This window comes from Balaenoptera physalus (genome assembly GCF_965194825.1).
Source record: "Balaenoptera physalus genome assembly, chromosome: 20".
Classification (NCBI taxonomy): domain Eukaryota; kingdom Metazoa; phylum Chordata; class Mammalia; order Artiodactyla; family Balaenopteridae; genus Balaenoptera; species Balaenoptera physalus.
In genome coordinates, this window is record NC_138901.1 from 24,785,857 (window position 1) to 24,803,671 (window position 17,815).

Sequence of the window (17,815 nt, forward strand, 5' to 3'; positions counted from 1 at the left end):
TTCTTCATGTAGGAGCTTTATGCGAGTGTTATTGTTCCCTTTTACAGATAAAGAAACTGAGGCCCAGAGACATAAAGAGACTTGCAGGGATCAACAGCGAGGGTGTGCTGGAGCCAGGATTTGTTCAGCATCTCTGACTCCAAAGGGCTTCAAGGTCTGGGCTTTCTCCAGGTTTTGCTCCCTGGAAATTAAGTTTCTGTCTCTGGCTTTTGAATCCCAACACAAGACAGCACAACACCTTTCTGGAAGGGGTGGCGAGTGGGTGGCCCACGGGCTGGGGCAGACAGAGGCCGGCTGAGAAGTAAAGGGGGCAAATTAGAACATGAGGCTCAGAGAGAACATTCTATTGAGCTCTGACACCACACATGGGAGAGGTGGCAGAGGGCAGAGGGTGGGCCGCAGGGGTGGGGCAGTTTGGGAAGGGAGAGGAGCACAGGGAAACTCTGAGAACAGAGCAGGATGTCCTCTCTGGGAGAGCTCCCCAGGGTAAGGTGGACACAGGTTAGATACCCTGGAGCGGGTCGGAGAAGGCTGGTGGAGGGAGGTTGTAAATACTAGTGCCTAGTCACATAGCGCCCATGTGCCTGTGAGGTGCTCACTACGTGCCCAACACTGTGCTAAGCAATTTAAGCACTTTGTCTTGCTTAGTCCTCCCAAGTCTCTGAAATAGGAAAGAATTATCACTGGCCCCACTTTACAGATAAATAAGCCACTTGCCCAAAGTAAGTGGTAGTACAGAGTAGGTGTGCAATAAATATTTGTCAAATCAATGGATGAATGGTGGGTTGGATGGATGGACAGATGGATAAATGGGTGGGTGGTTGGATGGATAGATGGATGGATGGGTGGGTGGGTGGTTGGGTGGGTAGATGGATGGATGGACGGATGAATGAATGGATGGATGGACAGATGAATAGATGATTAGGTGGGTGGATGGATGGATGAGTAAACCTAGGTCTGTCTGATCCCCAAATTTATCTCTTAACTTCTCCCTAATCCTGGGAGGCAGTAAGGAAGAGGGGATTGCTAGAGCCTTTCCGGGGCCCCAAAGGAGATGCACCCTGGCTGTTTTCCTTACCCTATCTCACTCTGAATAAAATCCAGAGTCATTGCCACAAGGCCCTGGGTGATCCAATTCCAGCCTCATCTCTTACCATCCTCCCCTCCCCTCACTCCGCTCCAGCCTCAGTGGGCTCCTTGCTATTCTCTCAACATGCCAAGCTCTCCCCACCTCAGGGCTTTTGCACTTAATGTTCGCCCTGCCTGAGATATCTTCCCCAGCTGTCCACTTGGCTCTCTGCTCAGGTGTCACCTCCTCAGAGAGGCCTGCTGAGCTCCAAATCTAAACTGTCACCTGGTCACTCCCTATTCCCTTATCCATTTTAATTTTTCTCCTAAACAGGAGAGTTCTCCTAACCAACTACCATCTTATCTATATGTTTGTGTCTGTCTCCCTCACCCACAGTCAGGAGTATGAACTCTGTGAAAACGGGGACTTTGTTTTGTTTACACCTGTATCCGCAACACCTAAAATGGTACCTCGTACAGTCAACATCAAGAAATATTTGCTAAATAAATAAATGACTGGCTCTGATCAGTCCTGACAAGAAGGGCAGGACTTGCTCATGGTCACTGCTGGGCTTAAACATGTGCTAAATCCATGTGAGAAATTGTCCCTCCACCAAAAACCCTCCTGAATTTATACCTTTTTCAGCAAAAAAACAAAACCCCCAGTGTTGAGCTCTCCTTGCTGCATCCGATGGGACATAGTGCCTCCCTCCTGCTCTCTGGCTTCCCACCCTGCTCGCCCCTCCCTGTGATCATTCCAGGTGAGAGGAAGGGGGAAGAGGGCCGGGCTCTGGGGTGCCCGCCCAGCCAGCCTACAGCACTCGAGCCCCAGCCAGGCGGCAGGAGGAGGTGCCCTGGGCTTAAGGCATGAATGGAGCGGGAGGCGGATGAAAGACAGCCAGCGCTCCTGGCCTAACGTACAAAGGGGACCAGAGCAGGTGTGAGGGAGGCCTGGGGCCGGCTAAGAGGAGAAACTGGATCTGGATCTGGAGATCAGTTTCACTCACAGCACTGCAGGTTTCCATTAGCTTTCTGTGACTGTCACTCATGCTTTGGGGACAAAGCTACGGCTGGAGGTTAAGGAGAGGAAAAAGTCTGGGGGCGGGGGCTCCTTTCTCCCCGGGGCAGTTGCTTCTCCACTTCCCAGGAGGCAGCTGCATGAGGCCAGTGGGAGCTTAGGGAAGATGGGCCGAAACATTGTCATTTTATAGATGGGACCAGTGAAGGCTCCAGGTGCAGTGACTCACCGCGGTCACACAGCTACTTGCAGAGCTGGGACCTGAATCCAGGAGTCCCCACGGTGGGGTCAGCTCTTAGGAACTGATTCTTATATACAACCTGTTCTGTCTCCTGGGGGTCTATTGTGTGATTGGGGCCGGGAAGTCTCCACAGGGCAGCTAAGTTTGGGCTGGGTCTGAGGGGAAAGGCCTAGGGCAAGGACCAGACAGCGTGGCTCCCCAGACGGGAGTGCCACAGGCAGACGAGTTGGGCAGGCAGGGCTGGGCTTCCCTGAGCAGAGGCCCAGCTCCAAAGAGCACCATCAGGTAGAGGGACACCTTGCTCCTGTAGAACTGCCCAAAGCCATCCTGACCTCACCCCTGCAACAGCTGCACTGCCTCAGGATATGGAGGGGCCTCTGAAGGGGGCAGGGAAAGGTCTGTGGTCTGGGTGGGGGCAGGGTGGGAGGGGGAGGAGGAGGAGGACAAAGCCAGCCTGTGTGGCACCTGGGACATTCCCAGTCTCTGTCCTGTCCCTCCCTGATTCTGCTAGGACCAGGTGGGAACAATGCCCCCATTGACGTCCATACCCCCAGGGATAACATCTCTGTGTCCCCTGGGACAGGAGCCAAGCAGGTGAGCTTGGTGGGGGCTGGGAGCCTGCTCTACAGCAAGAGAGGCAGGACCTGAGGGATGGAGCGAGGGGTCCAGAGGGCAGAGGTCTCCTTTGGAGACCACAGCACAGAGATGGTGGTGGCCACAGCAGGAGGGACTGGGGTCAGACTTCTGGGTGGGGCAGGGGACTCACTTCCCAGTCTGGATGGAGCCCTTCTCTGCTCTGAGAGGGAGCACAGGAGTACCAAAGACCCAGCCCCTGATCACAGGAGCTGATGGTGTGGGAAAAAAGACCCAAGAGATGAGGACTAACCCTCTCCTTTAGGAGACAAGCAACAGAGGAAGTGGGTGGAGGACAAGAGTGACCCTGACCTTGGTTTCATCCAGAAAGTAACAAGTCAACCTTGAAATGTCTTTCCATGTCAGAAACAGAAATGGCTCATTACCTAGTTGGGGCATCTACAGGATTTCCAATCAATAAGACCTCAAATAAAATAAGAAGCTGCATTTGCTATCATTTTAAGAAGAAATTCAGCTGGAGAGGGTGTGGAGAAAAGGGAGCCTTCCTACACTGTTGGTGGGAATGTAAATTGGTTCAGCCACTATGGAAAACAGGATGGAGGTTCCTTAAAAAACTAAAAATAGAGTTACCATATGATCCATCAATCCCACTCCTGGGCATATACCTGGAAAAGAGGAAAACTCTAATTTGAAAAGATACATGCATCCCACGGGCTTCCCTGGTGGCGCAGTGGTTGGGAGTCCGCCTGCCAGTGCAGGGGACACGGGTTCGAGCCCTGGTCTGGGAAGATCCCACGTGCCGTGGAGGAACTAAGCCCGTGCACCACAACTACTGAGCCTGCGCTCTAGAGTCTGTGAGCCACAACTACTGAGCCCGAGTGCCACAACTATTGAAGCCCGTGCGCCTAGAGCCCGTGTTCTGCAACAAGAGAAGCCACCCAATGAGAAGCCCGTGCACTGCAACGAAGAGTAGCCCCCGCTCGCCGCAACTATAGAAAAGCCCGCATGTAGCAACAAAGACCCAACGCAGCCAAAAATAAAAATAAATAAAATAAATAAATTTATTAAAAAAAAGATACATGCATCCCAATATTCATAGAAGCACTACTTACAATAGCCAAGACATGAAAGCAACCTAAGTGTCCATCAACAGATGAATGGATAAGGAAGATGTCACACACACACAAACACACACACACACACACACAATGGAATATTACTTGGCCATTAAAAGAATGAAATATTGCCATTTGCAGCTGGACCTAGAGATTATTACACTAATTGAAGTAAATCAGACAGAGAAAGACAAATATCATATGATATCACTTATATGTGGAATCTAAAAAAATGATACAGGGACTTCTCTGGTGGTGCAGTGGATAAGACTCCGCATTCCCAATGCAGGGGGCCCGGGTTTGATCCCTGGTCAGGGAACTAGATCCCACGGGCATGCCGCAACTAAGAGTTTGCCTGCCGCAACTAAGGAGCCTGCCTGCCGCAACTAAGACCCGGCTCAACCAAATAAATAAATATTTTTTTAAATGATACAAATGAATCTATATATAAAATAGAAATAGATTCACAGACATAGAAAACAAACTTGTGGTTACCAAAGGGGAAAGAGGTGGGAGGGATAAATTAGGAGTATGGGATTAACAGATACACACCACTTCATCTGAAATAGACAAACAACAAGGATTTACTGTATAGCAGAGGGAACTGTATTCGATATCTTATAATAACCTAAAATGGAAAAGAATCAGAAAAACATATTTATATCTATATCTCTCTATATATATCAATATATAACTGAATCACTTTGCTGTATACCTGAAGCTAACACAATATTGTAAATCAACTATATTCAATAAAAAAAAGAAGAAGAAGAAAGTCAATGCTGTAGACTCATCCCTCTATGGAGCACGCATCGGAGCTGGGCTGTCCTGGGCTGGGTCAAAGGACTCCTGCTGAGCCACAGGGGGAAAGGGGCAGCCTGGGGCCAGCCCAGCCCCACCCTCTGGCTGGGTGACCCAGCAGGAGAATCACCTTCTCTGGGCTCAGTAACTTAGCTCTGAAGTGGGGCCAGAAGACACAGTGGCCTGAGCTCAGCGGTTTGGTTCACATCTGCCTCCCTCACAGGAATACGTGGCTCCCCAGCCAGGAGCCCCAGCCTGGAACAGTGCCTGGCATGTGCTAGCCTTAGGAGTTCAGGAACTGTCTGCTGAATTAATTTTGAACAGGGTGTGGGTGAAAGTTTTTTAAATTAGAGGTTATATCAACATGATTACCAATCCAACAACAGGAAGGAAGACTCGGTTCCTGCCCTCGAGAAGCCTGCTGTTCCGTGAGCACATAGATGATGAGAAGGCGGCTCAGGGAAGAGCGGAACTTCCCAGGTGAGGGCCCCAGGGACGGCGTTAAGGACGGGGAGGCACTGAGATGCTCCCGAAGGATGGGAAGTGTTCTGACAAGCAGGGATGGGAAGATGGGAGGTCCTCAAAGCGGAAGGGTAAGGAGTCATTCACTCACTGACTCATTCAGACTGTTGGTTAACTTTTGTTGAGCCCGTACTGGGCACTGGGGATACAAACATGAAAAGGGGTGGCCCTGCCCTCAGGAAACCATCACAGCAATTCGACCACTGCCTTGGTGGGGGCGCCAGCCAGAGTCTTCATCGAGGAGGCAGTTTCTCAGCCTAGACTAAGAGTGAGTTCGTGAGTAAGGTGCGACGAGCACACGCCATGTGTAAAAGTGGGAGAGCCTGGGGCCCACTGGCAGACGGTTGTTTTTCTGTAGGTAATGGGGAGCCATGGAAGGCTTTTGAGCAAGGGAAGTCCACATTTTCAGCAAGGTCCTTTGGAAATAGCCCCAGCTGCTGCAAAGAGGCCAGGCTAGAGGTAGGGAGACAAGGGAGGGCAGGGACATAAAAGTCTACCTCAGCTATGGTGCGGCCAGTCTGAGCAAGGAGGAGGGGTGAGTTGGAGGTGGCAGGGAAGGAGAATGGAAAAAGGGGTGACACAACTGGCTTGAGGGGAAAAGCCATGAGCTCCAGGCCCTCAGAGGGCAGAACTGAGGTGGAGGACCTCACAGCATTCCAAGCAAGAAGGACATCTTGGAGGAGAGTTAAGAGAGCCCCCATCCTGTGCAAGACTTCTTCTTGCAATAACTGCTCACAGAACTTCAGTGAAGGGAAGCTCCCTCCCTGTCATTAGCCTGTCCTATGGTAGTACAGCTCCAGCAGCTGTGGGAAGGGTTTCTGTGGGTCCTGTTTAAATAGAAAGTGGGCCAATGGATGGATGGGTGGATGGATGCAGAAGAACACACACACATTGAGGCAGAGGGTTAAAAGAGCAGGTCTCCATTATCCTCTGTGCCCACCCTTGCAGCTCCAGCCCTGATCTTTCCTACCCTCTCCTGCAGGAAGCCTGCCCTTACTTCCCCATCCTTGCAGCTTTCCCCTCCATCTCCCCTGTTTCCCCAGCTCAGACTAGTTGGGTTAGATGTCACTCTAGGTCTGTAGCCTGGGAGCTGCGGGGGCAGGGATAGAGCTGGGGTTCCTGTCCCCTGGGGCAACACTGCACATCCCCTGGTGTCCACAGGGAACCCGTCTCCAGGGGACCTCAGGATAGGAATGGTGGCAGGGAAGTAACCAGACTTGGTCCTCTGGCCCCCACCGCAGGCATCAGCGCACGTTGCAGGCAGCCCTGAACACCCACCTCACGGGCTTCCTCCCCTTGTCCTCTGTCTCAAAGCCCCTCCTCTGGGGGGTGGGGCACCTGCTGTAAGCAGGTCCCAGCTGGGACCTCAGGTAGAGGCGTCTGCCCTCACACTTTACAAAGCTGTAAAAGGGGCTAATGACCCCCTCCACTGGCCCCCAGCTGACAGGAGGGGCAGAGGAATGCTGGCCAGGGCTCTGCAGGTTCTACATGAAAGGGCACAGAAACCTGTGAGGAAGTTTTATCCTCCTGGGGAGGGGGGTGGGAAGGGAGGAATGTCACCTGGAAACCATCCACCCTTTCCTCCCCTCTCAGGAATCCTCGGCCTTGAAAAATTAGGAAATCTAGGCACCCCTCCCTAAAAATCAACCATGTCCTTTTAATAGACTTCCACATATTTGATGGCCCCTCTTTTAAAATAGTCCTCTCTTGATTCTCCAGCTAATAATAATAGCAATAGCACTTACTGTGTGCCAGGCACTGTTCCAAACTCTGCAAACTCTCCCCAACTCAATCCTCTCATTAGCCCTATGAGCCCGGTATTTGGATTTCCTCAGCACTGAGGCACAGAGAAGTTAAGTAATTTGCCCAAGGTCCCGCAGCAAGCAAGTAGCAGGATGTGAGCCCGCACCCTTATCCACTTTCCAAACACCATGAGTCATTTCCTTCTGACCCTGGAGGGAGCTGAAACCCCAGCTGATGACAAGGGTGAGCAGAGAGGAAACTGGATTCACAACTTCTCTGATTCCTCCTGCAGCCCCGCACCCTGGGCTGGGAGAGATGGCCTCATTTCTTAGAGGCAGAGCCCCAGGCTCCTCCTTCTCAGGCAGTTGAGAGGAGGCCAGAGGGCAGGCAAGAGAGAAGCTTTGCCCTTCCATCCACCTGGACCCCAATTAGGGGAGACGAGAGTCACACACGCAGCGATTTTATCACCGAAGGGAGTGGTAGAGAGCCTAAGAGAGAGGATTCTGGATGTAAATCTCACCTCCACTGCTTACAGCTGTGTGATCTTAATACATTCCTTCACCTTCCTGAGGCTTAGTTTCCTCATCTGTAAAATGGAGAAAGTAACAGGACCTATCTCATCCGGCTCTTACGAGGATTAAACATGTCGTCTGCTAAAATGCTTAGCCCAGTGCCTAAAACGTAGGAGGCCCTCAGTCAAGGTCAGTCAGGACTACTGCCAGCCAGCAGCAAAGCTGCAATTCTCACAAGAAGTGGGAAGTGGCCTGTACTGGGGGTGCTCTCGGCCCTGCCTCCCGGGGAGGGACCCAGTCAACACTGCAGTTCCTTTGTGGGCAAACCCATGGGCCAGGGAGGGAGTGGGAGTGGGAGGGGGTGCAAAATGCACCAGTTGGGCACAGACCCCCTAGCACCTTGAAGCCAGAAGAGAGCCAGACCAGCCGGCACGCAGGCTTTTACCTCGATGGCACTTTGGGCAAGTGTCTGCACCTGCCGGTGTGTCTCCCTCCGCAAAGCGAGGGTATTCCCACTTGCCCGGAGGCTAGCACTGGGTGTTGATTTTTTCTCCTCTATCCAGCCTCCTCGGGTGCCCGCGAAGGCAGCACTGTCTCCTTAGTGGGGAGGGAAGAGGTCTGTAGGCTCCATACCTTTGGGGGAACAAGGACAGGCGCTCCTAGGAGAAAAGCAAGTGTTTAACTCCAGCTCTCTGCTGTTAATCAGCCCTGGGGGAGAGCAGCAAAGGCCCTTCCCCTAGGGGTTCAGCCTGCGAGTGGCTGAAAGTGGCCTCCAGCCTGGAGAAGAGGGCTAAGTAGCTGGGAGAGGGGGTGAGAAACAGGAGGCTTTCTCAGAGGGCCATGGGGCACAGCCTTCTCTGCCCCTTGGGGTCTGAGTCCATGGGCTGGCAGAGGAAGGGAATGCAGCCAGACCAGACTCCTTTCCTCTGTCCTGCCCCTCTGGGTCCCTCCAATCCTCTATTCTCAAACAAGATCATCTCCCTCCAAGTGCCCACTGGCTGTCTGGAATGGCCATGCCTCCTAAACATCTCTTCTCCTCCTCCCCCTCTTCTGCCTTCTCTTACCCATCCTCCTCCTCCAGGAAGCTTTCTAGGACCCAGAAGAGGACAGAAGACTGTTGTTTTCACAGCTCCCGGCTAGGATCCACCCCTCCCACCTGCTGCTTCCCCATCAAGGATGCTGAGTCATGACTTGATGTTGGACTCAGTGATGTCGGACTTGGTGATTGGCTGAATTATGGACCCTGTGAAAGCAGGGTTTAGAGTCGCAAAAGCTGCAGTGAAGCAGGTAAACGAGCAGGCTCTGCAGTCGGACAGACCTGGGCTGGGCTGCCTGTCCCAAGGCTCTCGGGGATGAACAAACTTACCCCCTCTGTGCCTCAGTTCCCTCACTGTGGAGCAGTAAATGAGACCATGCATGAAAAGTTTTGTAACAGTGCCTGGCGCTATTATTATGATGGCAATTATTCCAATCCCAGTATCTCAGGACCACATCAGCTCAGGATTTTAGAATCTTAGGATCATAGGACCACAGTCTTAGCTCAGAAGGAGCCTTGGAAATCATGTGGGGCAACTCACCTTCTCACCTTCTGGGTCTCCTCCCCCAGCCTACCCTTTCTAAAAGCATCAGACATGAGTTCCCGTGATCACGGACTCCTCTGTGATGGTCGTTGCCATGGCACCTACTTTAATGACAAGAATGACGCAGGTGGATGAGTAAGCCTCTTCCTGTCCCACTCTATCTCCCAAAAGTTTCATCCCTGGTCCCAGGGAAGTATTTGAACCAGGAGAGTCACCCCCAACCCCATGCTGAGCCTGTCAGCTGGGGCCCAGGGCCTGTAGAGGCCTCAGCCTCAGGACCCTCTCCCTCCTGCTCAAAGCTCTGCTCTCTAGGACCCTAGGGCTGAGCAGAGTAGGATAAAACAGGATACTGCCTCTTTCAGGCCTGGCCCATGATGGGGGCTGGAGGCCAAGACCCGTGGGTGTCTGGCTCTCCCCTTCCCAATCCCTGCCCAACCTGGTGGGTTTCCTACAAGAAGTGGGCTTGGGAAAAGCTTGTTTATGGTCTGAGTGGTATGCAGCATATGCAGAAGCCAGTCTGGGCTCTAAGGAGGTGGGGGCACGGCAATGGGCAGTCTGCAGTGGGAGGGATGCGGAGGGAAGGGGGCAGGAGAGACACCCTCAGAGGGCCTCTGGTGGAGCCCTCGGCCTGGACGAGGATAGAGTCCTGTTGGTATCTGGCTGCTAATGCAGAATGTGGTGTCCAGGAAGCCTCCAGTCCCTGCCCCCCGGGAGAGGTTGTGTCCAGTGGGTCCCAGACCTGGGGGTCAGGGATGTTCCTTGAGCCTGGCCAGCTCTCGGGACAGGGGTGGCCCAGCCCTAACCACTCAGGTCACTCTGGGCAGTCACCACCCCTTGTTGGGCTCCCTCGTTCTTTTCCTATGGCATTCCTGCCCTGTGACCCACTGGCTCGAGCATGGGACATGCCAGGGGGATGAGTGAGGTGGCCTGGGTGGGTGCGTTCAGCAGCTGCTCGGGCCAGGGGAGGAGGTGAGAGGGGACAGGCAGAGCTGGCAAGTTGCCCCCCCGCCCCGTCTGTGCCCAAAGCCCACTTGTAGATCTCATCCCACTTGCCAGATCAGAGCCCTCTCTGTGTAGGCCTTTGAGGGGCTTTGGGCTCTGGAGGAGGGGTTGGGGCCCCAAGGGGGTGTCAGAGAGGACTGGGAAGAAACTCTACCTGACAGCCCTGCTCCTCTGGTGGAAACACCTGGTGCAGCCCCTCTGCCCTCCCTCCCTGCTTGGCCTCACCCTCTTCTTTCCTTCCTTTCCAGGGCGGCTCTTCGACTTCCTCTTCGGGCACCCTTACAGATTCCTCTTCCCTCTGGCCAGGCTCAGCTCTCCATCTTGCCCCCAAGTGTGTACGTGTCAGGTGCCCATAACAGGTACCTGGAACTGTGGGCTTTGCCCTATCCCTGGCTGCCCACTAAGGACCTCTAGAAAGTAAAACAGAAACATGCAGCTCTGCCAGGTGTGGAGCAAGCGGGTATGTCCCTGGGCATCAGGCCTGGCAAACAACCTTCCACTGCTGCTGCTGGAAGCAAAGGAAACAAGCCAAGCTCCCTGCACCTGGTGCCCAGAGCCCTCAGGAAAAAGAATAGGAAGGGGCCAAGGGGAGCACACTCCCTAGGGGCAATAGGCATTCCCTCCCAAACCTCGGGGGCTGCACCAGGCTCTGCCACCAACCTGCCTTCCCAGGAGACATGCCACCCACCAACTGGGCAAACAGCAGCTTGCCCCAAGCCACTTCTCCGGCTGCAGCCCGCGGGCAGGACATGTTCATCTTATAGAGACCGTCCTCCTTCCTGGCTCCTGCCTCTCCGTCCCCTGACCTTTCCCCCCCAGGAGGCAGAGACACCCTCTCCTTTTTCCAGTATTGCTCCCTTCACTCCTTCTTAACCCTGCTTGCTCCACATTCCCCTCCTTCGAGAAGTCCACCGGGGTTTCTCCCCTGCTCCACGCTGTTGGCTGCTTAACTCCTCCCCCATCCCGTCCCCAGCACGCTGGATTTCCAGCACAAGCACACCTGTGTACAAATGATCTCTCACGGTGAAGAGTAGGGAGTTGGGGGAGTTATTCTTGGTATTTATTATTCCTCCGACGGTTTACAGTTTTCATAACACTTTCCCTTACATTGGCTCAAATCATCTTTAACATTACTAAGAGAGGTAGGCAGAAAGAGTAAAATATCTGTATTTTTGTAGAGGACACTGGGGCCCAGAGAAAGGAGGAAATTTGATCAAGGTCACCGAGCCTATTAGAGGACTCAACCCAGATCTCCTGACCCTCTGTGACTCCGGGACACCCAGACTGTCAGCGTTTGTCAGTCTGGGAGGGCCTCCTGGAGGAAGTGTACGCGTGCGCTGCCCGAGGAGGGGAGGCAGAGACCCAGGTGGAGAAGGGGCGCGGGCCTCGGCCTGCTGGGCGGCGTGGGAACAGAACGGCCGGAGCGCAGGGAGGGGGCGCCGCGCTCACCGCAAGGCTCCGCCCCTCAGCGGGCGCAGACAAAGGGGTCGCTGTGCCCGGCCGCCCCCTCCCCTTGCTAGGCGCCCTGCGCCCGCCCCCTCTCCCCAAAGCTGCTTTCAATTTAAACGCCTCCAACCAGCGGGCGCTGCCCCGGGGGGCGCGACCGCAGCGCCGAGCGCCCCTGTAATTTCCGCGGGGAGCTGACCGGCTCAAACACGGCCCCGCGGTGCCCCGACCGCAGGCCCAGAGACCGGAGACGGCGCCCAGACGGCCTTGCCCGGGTCGTGGGAGCGCCGCTGGGGCGGCCTCCTCCGCGCACCCAGCCCGGCCCCGCCGCCTCCTCCAGGCAGCCCAACGCCACCAGGGAGCCTGCGTGCCTTCCCCAACCGCTGCTGCCTCGCGGTCCCTCGCACCTCTAAAAGCCCAGCTCCCTTTTGGAGAAGGAGGGACTCAGTAGGAGACCGGGTCAGGAGTGTCCATTCTGTTTGTATGTTGTGTCTCCCTCATCAGACTAGAGGCTCCCTGAGGGCAGGTATTGGTTCTCTTCAGACTAGAGGCTTGTGAGGGGAGGTATTGGGTCAGGACTTCCCCCATCAGACTGGGGAGATCTCAGATGGCAGGGGTTGGGGTCTCCCTAAAAGACAGAGAGCCAGTGAAAGAATGTTTGTAAAGCATGGAAGCCTGGTACTCAGACCTGCAGTAAATGTTTGTGTTTTAATTGTTAGCTAATACGACTACTGGTTACATGATAGTTTCCCCAAAGCTGGGGTCACAGGAAGCAGTCATGTCCCACCTTTCTTCTCTTTCCCCCAGTCCACAAGGGCCTACTCCAGAACAGTCAGGAAAGAGAGGACACTTTTCACATGCTGCCCCCTCTCCAGGGGCCTTCTTGGAGGGTGAGTCTGAGTGACCCGAGCTGTAGTTCCTACTTGCCTGGTGAGGAAGTGGGAGGGAGGGTCCTGCCCCCAGGTTAGAGAGGAGGGGACCCCAGCCTCTTGGCCTCCAGAGAAGGCCCTAGCATGGATTGTCTCAAAAGGAGTGAGTGGGTGAGGGCCGTGGACATGGCAAATCTATCTGCAGATCCTCAGCTTAGCACAGATCAGGCAGAAAGGGCAGCTGGACACGGGGAAGAACTTTCTGAGTCCTGGCAGGGAGCTCTGGGGACTTCTCCAGGTTGGGCCCTGTGTTGGGATGGTGGACATGCCTGCCAAAGCTCCCTTCTGGCCTGAAGGGCTTATTCTGTTTCCTGCTCCCCTCTGCCTAGAAGCTCTGCCCACCCACCCTCCCTTGCAAGAAATCTGGAGGGGGCATTTTGAGTTAATACATATGGGTGAGTTGTCTAAAGTGCCTGATGTCCCTGGATCATTGCTACTCTCAGTAGATGGGGCTCCATTGGAATATTCCAGATCATGGTGTGTGTATGTATGTGTGTGTGTGTGTGTGTGTGTGTGTGTGTGTGTGTTGAGCTGTGGGGAGGGAACACAGCTGGGGGCCCTGCTTGTCCTGAGTGCTCTGCTCTACCTTGTCCCCTCCCCCATGTCCCAAACACCCCTCTTTCCAGCCTGGCTTTTGTGGTGAAGCTAATCAGAAGTAATTATGGGGGAAGGAGGGGTCCTTAGAGGGACCCCACAGAGACCACCTCATCCGCCGAAGCCCAGTCGTGGTGGCCCTGGCCCCCAGGGCCTAGGCCCAGCTCAGCTCCTCCTGGTGAGGGGGAAGCCACCAACGCCAACCCTGCCCACTGCTCTCCCCTCTCCCTGCTGATCCAAGCCCCGCAGCCGCAGGTAAGCTCACACATCCGAGTTTGCCTCAGTTGGCCCCCAGCTGTTCCATCCTCATTCATTCATCCCACATTTATTGGGCACCTTCTCTGAGCCAGGGCCCGTGCTGGGCACTGGAAGTGACTGGTCCCTGCCCTGGGACGTGGGTCAGTGTAGACACTGCAGAGGGGAAGGCAGAGGACCCCCTCCAGGATCACAGGCCACTTCAGGGAGGCCCTCCCTGGCCACCATCTTGCCGCTGCTGCGGGGACTGGGGGGACAGAGCCCACCAGCTCCAGAAGCCTGTGAGGACTTCCTGACTTCTGCACTCCTGACCCGGCAGGCCGCCCAATCCCGCCTCCCACCCGCTGTTGACAGGTGTCAGGCCAACCCTGCTCTATCTCCCTGTCCTGGCCCCCTGCCCTCCTCTGGCAGCCTCCTCCATCCACTTCTGTTCTCCCTGCTTCTTTGCTCAGGGGTCCCTCAGCCGTGCAGAGACCCTCAGTTGGCACCTCACAGTCACCTCCCTGGGGTTCAAGGCCCCAAGCGGGAGAGCCTTAGAGACAGCTCTCCTCTCTTTCATGCACAAGGAAACTGAGGCCAGGACGGGTGGCGGGGAGAATGCAGGCAGCCAGGGCAGCAGAACTAAACCCTGGTCTTCTGACTCCCGGTCCAGTGCTCTTTCTGGGGAGTCCTCCCTGACCTGCACCTGAGGGCAGTTCGGGTCTGTCCTTCCTCAGTCCCCTTACTGTGCCCAGGAGAACCGAGGAGCAAACAGGGGTCTCCACCATCTTGCCTCCTGCCCTGCCCCAGTAGCCTGGGCCCAGAGACTGGGTGGTGGGGTGGGAAGGACCAGAGTGGGTCTCAGTTGAGGGTCTCTCATTTGCTCCTGCCCCTTGATGTCCAGAAGAAAAGAGGCCTTCTGTGCCCAAGAGACTTCCAAGCAGAAGTGGAGGTCAGTGCCCCCCGCCCAGCCCCAGAGGTGCCAAGGTGGTAATTAGGCTTGGGGGTGGGTCCTGGAAGGATGGGGGTGGGGCGGCCATTATCCCTGGGAGCTGAGCCTGGCAGAGGAGCTGTGTGGTCCGGGCAAATGGGTGGTTTGTAGGTGGTCTGGGGAATGAATGAGTGAGTGTTTGGGAGGGAAGCTGGTGCGGAGGGAGCAGAGAGAGGGGGGGAGCAGAGAGAGGGGGGGAGCAGGCGGATTGGAGAGCAAAGCTGGGTAGTCTCTCCCTGGACTCACTGGTCTGGGCCCCTGCCCATGTTCTGAGGCATCACCAAGGAGAGGCCCGTGAGGCACCTGGGGGGTCTCAGGGATGCTTGCCCTAGGCCTGCAGCAGTGGGACGCCTGGGCCACCACACAGGGCAGGGCAGGAGTGGGGGCACCAAGCTCTCCGCTGAGGTCATGGCTCTGGGGAGCCACCATCTCCCACCTGCTCCCTCAGCTTCAGGAGGGGTGAGGTGAGGAGGTGGACGGAGGTTGTTCAGTGCAGGGTCCCCGGCATGCTGTGGGGTGCTGGCCTGCGGCCCCTCTGTCCCCACCCCCAGCCCATGTCTAATCCCTCTCACTGTAGGGAACAATTCCTTCTTGGGCTGGGAAGCGTCCTCTGATTGAATCCCTGCCCCTGTCTCAACCTCACAGGAGCTGAGGATCCAAGAGAAGACCTCTTTCTCTGACCCTCAGGATCTCCCATCCACTGCTTCTCCACGTAGGGGCTGCACAAGGTAAATTCTATCAGTGACTTCATCGCCCTGAGCTTTGGTTTCCCTACCTGTAAAATGGCAGTAATACAGTATTTAACTATGAGGATTAAATAAGCCAGCCCAGGGTCCGTGTTCCTAAAATGGCAGTTGTGGCAATGACTAATGCCCCACAAGATGTCCCTTGTGTCTGGAGGCTAATTCTCCGCCCAGAATGGCTACCTGGAGCCCAGGACCTGGCTGTGACTCCTGGCATAGGGACCAGGATTGTGATAGGCAGGAAGTGAGGTGAGCAGGTCACTGGGAAGGGGTGGGGTTACTGGACCGTCCAGTGGCATCTGCCTGAGGCTGGGGCACATTCCTCCTCCCCCGCTCTCCCCACCTGCCAGCTGCCACCTGTGCTGCCAGCGCCACGGCTCACCTGGCCTCTGCAACTGCTCTGAGGGAAGGACTGAACTGAGGGAGCAGCCCAATCTGTAGAGCCGGCTGGGGCATCTTAGCAGCTGGCCCTCATGGAGGGGCTAAGCGTCTCTATCCCGGTTTCATCCTGTGACCCTCAGCACCCTGGGAGTACCCTCACAACAGGGGCTGGATCTCCACTCTCAGACTGGGGTCTCCCTGAGGCAGGGGTTGGGCCCTCACCATCAGACCAAAGGATTCCTGAAGGGGGAGCTTTCCCAAAGAACCTGGCCCAAGGGGACTGGGCTGGGATTTGATGGGTCAGCCTGGAACCTTCATGGGTTCAACAGCCTTACCCCACTCCTTGTTCACATCCAGAATTTTCCACTGATGGGAAAGTCTGCAGGGAAGCTGGAGAGGACTAGAAAACCTGGGAGAGTGTCTGCTGCCCTGCGATCTGGAATGGCTGAGGTAGGGGGAAGGGCAGTTTTGTATGGCGAGGCAGACTCTAGGGTCATTCCCAAATCAGTCTCCCTCCTCCCCCCTTCCCTCATCAAAGCCAGGCAGGCTAACCCCTTCTCTCCCTCTGTGCCCTGCCCCCAAGGAGCTAGAGCGGGAAGGGACTGCTTGGCATTTAGTGGTGGGGGTGACACCAAGGGGAAGAAGGCACCTGTATCCCCCAGACCTGCAGTCAGGCTGGCACTGCAGCCTGCAGGGCATGCTCCTGGGTGGCTGAGACCTTGGGGGTGGGGGATGGTAAAGCCCAGATTTGGAGCTGATGACACCCATAGCTCCTAAGGTCAGCACCCACTCTCCCAGCAGGAAGAAGAGCCCCTTCCCCACCATTCCACACTCAATCCAAATATGGATCAGCTAGGGTTAGGGGATGAAGGTGGAGGGGGAGCTGGGCTAAATGGAATGCTGTTTCCTAGGAACTGGGAGGATTCTGAGGCACGTTGGGAAGTATCGGTTGGGAGTCATTTAGACAGAGAGAGGACAGAGCTTTGGAGAGAGGGGACGACTAGGAGCCCATCGTGCCCACCCCTCCCTTCCATGCCAAGCCTCACTTAAGTCCTCTCAGAGAATGTCTCCTGTTTTCAGGTCTACCTCCATATGCATTCAACGCAGAAGTCTCCACATCCTCACTTCAAAAATAAAAACACTTTCATTGAAGGCCTACCATGTTCCAGACCTACAGTGTGCTGAAGGGTGGTGTTCTAAGCATGAATGAGCGACACGCCCCTCCCTCACCTGCTCACAGTCTAGGGGCTGCAACACACAAGACAGATTCCAGTTCAAGACAGAATGAAATACAAGCTAGGCAGAGACGCCAAGAAATCTGGGTGTGCAGACAGGGAAATTCGTCCTGACAAAAGATCAAAGATAACCTCCCCAAACATCCAAAGGGTAATGCAAAAAGTAACTTGGATCCAATACCCTGAAGCGCCTCTTCTGCGTAGAAGCCTTCTCTGAGTCCCCAGCCTAAATCTGTCCCACCCCCATTATAAGTTCTCCTTGAGTTCCTAAAGACACCCTGAACTTATCACAGTTTGTAAGGATATATTTATTTATGGGATTATGTGATTAATTCTTCTCCCCCACAGCACCGTAAGTGCCAGGAACAAGCTTGTCTGTGAGCTAAAGTGGTGGGCCATGAAAGCATGCAGCAGGACTAGGGTGAAACAAGCCACTGGATATGGCTGGAGTTGAACGGGGTGAAGTATATAGTGGTGGCCCAGGCTGGCAAGGGAAGTTGGCACCAGATCAGGGCAGGCTGTAAATGCCAGGCAACGTTGGGACTTTATTCTGCTGGCAGTGGGGAGCCATCAAAGGTTTCTGAGCATGAGAGTGGCATGTTCCAACCTGTGTTCTGAGATCCCAGGATCTCTAGTACGATGCGGAGGAGGGATTGGGGGGGTTGGGGTGTGCCCCCATGGAGCCAGGGGGACCAGGCCTTGTTGCAATAGTCTCAGGGACTGGTTTAAAAAGGCCTCAGTTGAGGGACTTCCCTGCTGGCGCAGTGGTTAGGAATCCGCCTGCCAATGCAGGGGACACAGGTTTGATCCCTGGTCCAGGAAGATTCCACATGCTGCGGAGCAACTAAGCCTGTGCACCACAACTCCTGAGCCTGTGCTCTAGAGCCCGCGAGCCACAACTACTGAGCCCATGTGCCACAACTACTGAAGCCCGCGTGCCTAAAGCCTGAGCTCCGCAACAAGAAAACCACCGCAATGAGAAGCCCACGCACCGCAACGAAGAGTAGCCCCCACTCAATGCAACTAGAGAAAGCCCATGTGCAGCAATGAAGACCCAACGCAACCA

General features: G+C 55.1%; 1 long non-coding RNA gene across 1 annotated transcript; it reads left to right on the forward strand.

The window, feature by feature from the left end:
• Positions 1-14,678: 14,678 nt before the first annotated feature.
• On the forward strand, positions 14,679-17,534 carry LOC309650434. The gene is made up of 2 exons (XR_014257577.1): positions 14,679-15,118; positions 16,595-17,534. It is a non-coding gene; the product is annotated as an uncharacterized lncRNA (long non-coding RNA).
• The last annotated feature ends 281 nt before the right edge of the window (positions 17,535-17,815 follow it).